Here is a 4,418-nt window from a genome sequence, read left to right on the forward strand (position 1 = left end):
GGATACAGCAGGATCAATCTATTCTGTCGTTGATCATCTCATCTCTCACGGATGAGGTGATGTATCTTGCAGTCGGCCGGGAAACCTCGCGTGAAGTCTGGTCGTCCATCACTGCCGCGCTCGGATCGTCGACGCGTGCGAGGTGTCTCAACCTCCTCGGCCAATTCCAGAATCTCCGCCAGGGCACCAGTTCACCGGCCGAATATCTTGGGCGAGCACAGCTTCTGGTGGAAGATCTCGCGTTGGCCGGCCGTCCGGTGTCGCTGGATGAACAGAACCTGTTTGTCTTCCGGGGTCTCCGCCCGGAGTTCAGATCAATGGCGGCCTCCCTCACCATCGCCGGCACTCCGGTAACGATCCCTCAACTCGCCGACTTTTTGCAGGCTCAGGAGTTCATCTTCTCCGATGAACTCTCATCGGACTCTGCCATGGTTACCGGTGCGGCGCCGACGGCGATGTTTGCTGGTCGAGGGCGGCGACAGAATGGAGATGGCGGTCCCTGGCAGTTTGGACAACAGCGCGGCGGTCGGCAAGGCCGTGGAAGGTCCGGTCGTGGTCAGGGGCGTGGCAACAATCCGAGATGCCAGATTTGCCGCTCCCACGGGCACACGGCTGTGTATTGCCACAAGCGGTATGCCCCCCAACCGCAGGCGCAGGCGCATGTCGCCGTTGCTGGAGACGCTGTTGCATCGGCTGCTGCGGATACGTGGTATCCGGACACCGGAGCCACCGCTCATGCGACCCCTGATCCGACGATGATGGCTGCTGCGGATGACTACACGGGCGGCGACGTGTTGCGGGTGGGCGATGGAGCAGGTTTAAAAATTTCCAGTGTTGGCTGTGCTTAACAAATATATTACATGTGCCAAATTTGTCAGTTCCATTATTGTCAGTGCATCGTTTTACTGTTGAAAATGATGTTTTCTTTGAATTTCACAAGTCTTTTTTTGTTGTCAAGGACTGCACCACCAAGGCGGTGCTCCTTAAGGGATCAGTGGGTGGTTTATACAGGCTGTCCGTTCCGCGTCATCATTTAGCCTTCTTGAGTGCTCGCGCGTCCTCCACTGTTTGGCACAGCAGGTTGGGTCACCCACATGTGCAACTCCTAAATCGTGTCTTACCGAGCCTTCCGGTTACAGCTAATAAGCGAAGTTCGTTGCAGTTATGCTCCGCGTGTCAACTTGGCAAATCCAGCCGTTTGTCTTTAGATAGAGTCATGTCTTCTAGCTCTAGTATTTTAGATCTNCTTCTAGCTCTAGTATTTTAGATCTCTTGTATACGGATATCTGGGGGCCTTCGCCTGTTATTTCGAATTCTGGTTATCGTTATTTTATATTATTTGTAGACGATTGTACTCGTTATTGTTGGTTTTATCCCTTACGGGTAAAATCAGACGTTTATAAAGTGTTTGACTCGTTTCGTGTGATGGTAGAACGCCGTTTTTCGCGTTCTATCAAGTGCATTCAATCTGATTTAGGCGGTGAATATCGCCGACTCCATAAAACTTTTGAGGACCTGGGCATTGTGCATAGGCAATCTTGTGCCTATACACATGAACAAAATGGACGAGTCGAACGCCGTAATCGGCATGCACATGAACAAAATGGACGAGTCGAACGCCGTAATCGGCATGTTGTTGAAACCGGACTAGCCCTACTGGCTGAAAGTTCCGTCCCCCTAAAATACTGCGATTTTGCCTTTGAAACTGCCACTTATCTAATCAATTGTCTCCCATCTTCGGCGTTAAAGTTTCAAAGTCCTCATTTTCGACTATATAACACTTTACCCGCCTATACCTTCCTTCGGGTTTTCGGGTGCAGATGCTACCCCTACCTAAGGCCATATAATCGGCACAAGGTAGAGTTTCGGTCCACTCCGTGTGTCTTCTTAGGTTACCCGTCATCCTTCAGGGGTTACCGTTGCATGGACCCCAACACTGGGAAAATATTTATCTGCCGGCATGTTCGGTTTGACGAAACAGTCTTTCCTTTTGCAGAGTTGTCTAAACAGGAACGCTCAAAGCACTCGGACTCAATTGTCCCATGGGGGACTAGTCCGGTAATTTGTCAGCAGGTGCGCCCACCACCGCCAGCTGAACCGGAGCAACCATTAGCACAATCTGCCCCGTTGTTAGAAATTGAAGGCCCATCTAATCCTGCGAACACTCGGGCACGGCGCACATGAGTTGAGCCACAGGAGCGAGGGCATACAATGCGGTTGCGTCACATGACACGAGGCACAAATGAACAATTCTATGCACTAACAGTCTCCCCTGATCCTACTTGTTACTCGCAAGCCGTGGGGCACCCGCAGTGGCGTGAGGCTATGGACCAGGAGTTCAATGCCCTATTGCACAACAACACCTGGCAGCTCATACCTCCGAAGCCGGACATGAATATCATTGGCTGCAAATGAGTTTTTCGTACCAAGCGAAAAGCTGATGGATCGATTGAACGCTACAAGGCTCGTCTCGTAGCAAAAGGGTTCAATCAGGTTGCTGGTGAGGACTTTTTCGACACGTTCAGCCCCGTAGTCAAGCCAACTACGGTTCGTATGTTGTTTTCACTTGCAGTGTCGAACGAATGGGCGCTACGGCAACTGGATGTCCATAATGCATTTCTCAATGGGCACCTCTCCGAGACAGTGTTTATGAAACAGCCTCCCGGGTATGAGGATCCGGCACACCCGGATTATGTTTGTCATCTGCAACGGTCGCTATATGGGCTCAAGCAAGCACCGCGAGCATGGTTTAAACGACTACATGATTTCTTACTGTCGACGGGTTTTCGAGCTTCCAAGACTGATGTATCGCTATTCTACTACACGACTGGTACTGCGAGGGTTTTCCTACTTGTTTACGTAGATGACATAATCATGATGGGGAACGATGCCTCACTAGTGGATGGTCTACTTCGACGCTTATCCACGACCTTCAAAATTAGAGATTTGGGCACACCGGCATTCTTTCTTGGTATAGAGACTATTCGTGTTGACACCGGGTTCGTACTATCTCAGCGTAGGTATATGAGGGATATTCTAACTCGGGCAGGCATGTCTGACTGCAAGCCTCTAGCCACTCCAGCTGCGGTGACTCAGGTTGTTTCTCCATCGGCAACCTTGTTTGACAACCCCACTCAGTATCGCCGGATAGTTGGAGCTCTACAGTATTTAACAATCACTCGCCCGGACCTAGCTTACGCGGTTAACCGTTCGTGTCAATTCATGCACTCTCCCACTGAAGATCACTGGAGTCTGCTAAAACGTGTGCTAAGGTATGTCAAAAGCACAGTGGACTATGGCTTAAAACTGTCAACATCCTCATCCATGGATATTCACGCCTTCTCGGACTCCGACTAGGCTGGTTGTCCTGTAGACAGAAAGTCAACCAGTGGATATGCAATCTATCTTGGAAAGAATCTAATTTCCTGGCTCTCTCGCAAGCAGCGCACTGTAGCACGTTCTTCCACGGAGGCAGAATATAAAGGTCTTGCTGATGCCACTGCAGAGGTCACCTGGGTTATTTCACTGTTGAAGGAATTGGGCCTGCACTCGGGAACTCCGGCAACGCTATGGTGTGATAAACTGGGAGCTACGTATATGGCTGCTAATCCAGTTTTCCATGCCCGTACGAAGCACGTCGAGATCGACTACCATTTTGTTCGTGACAAAGTGGCCTCAGGGGAGTTCAGAGTCAGCTTTGTGTCTACTAACGAACAACTTGCGGATATCTTCACCAAACCGCTACCCGCACCACGCTACTGCACTCTCCGGGACAAGCTCAATGTCGTCAGCAGTCAACCTTGCGCTTGAGGGGGTGTGTGAGTAATATTAGTATTGTCTTTAATAATATTGTGTGGTGTGTGTTTATGTTTGACTTAGCTTCCTAGTCTGTAGGAGAGTTTTGAGTTTCCTATTTCATATAGGAATGTAATATTCAATTTCATTCAGAAAATTAATACAATCAATATTCTCATCGGAGGATCCTACTAGTGTCATGCTGGCTTGATAAGCCATGATATGCTCTTGAGGGTCTTCTGAACCGTCGAAATGTTTGACTCTCGGGAACTTGAAGTTAAGTGGGAGAGGCTCCCTCATTATCCTCTAGGTGAATGGTGGGGTCACTGTGATCTTAGGTTCCTCCGGGAGGTCACCATGTTCCTTCCACTGGAGAAATTTAGCTATCTTGGCATCTACCTTCTCTGCCAAGCCCTTGGGTGGGTCCATTTTCTTCTTGGAGGGGCCTGTGAACCCCCTGTGAGCCCCTTTCATCAATGGGGTATGATACGTGTTTACTCCTTCTGACTCCTCGGCGGGTTGGGAGACCTTCTTGGGAACCTAGTTTCCCCACTTAGATTCATGGTCGAGGGAGGCTCGTAGGCTTCTCATTACGCTACGCTCCTCCTGGGGTGAGCCAAGCC

The sequence above is a fragment of the Ipomoea triloba genome, chromosome 7, assembly GCF_003576645.1.
Source record: "Ipomoea triloba cultivar NCNSP0323 chromosome 7, ASM357664v1".
NCBI lineage: Eukaryota > Viridiplantae > Streptophyta > Magnoliopsida > Solanales > Convolvulaceae > Ipomoea > Ipomoea triloba.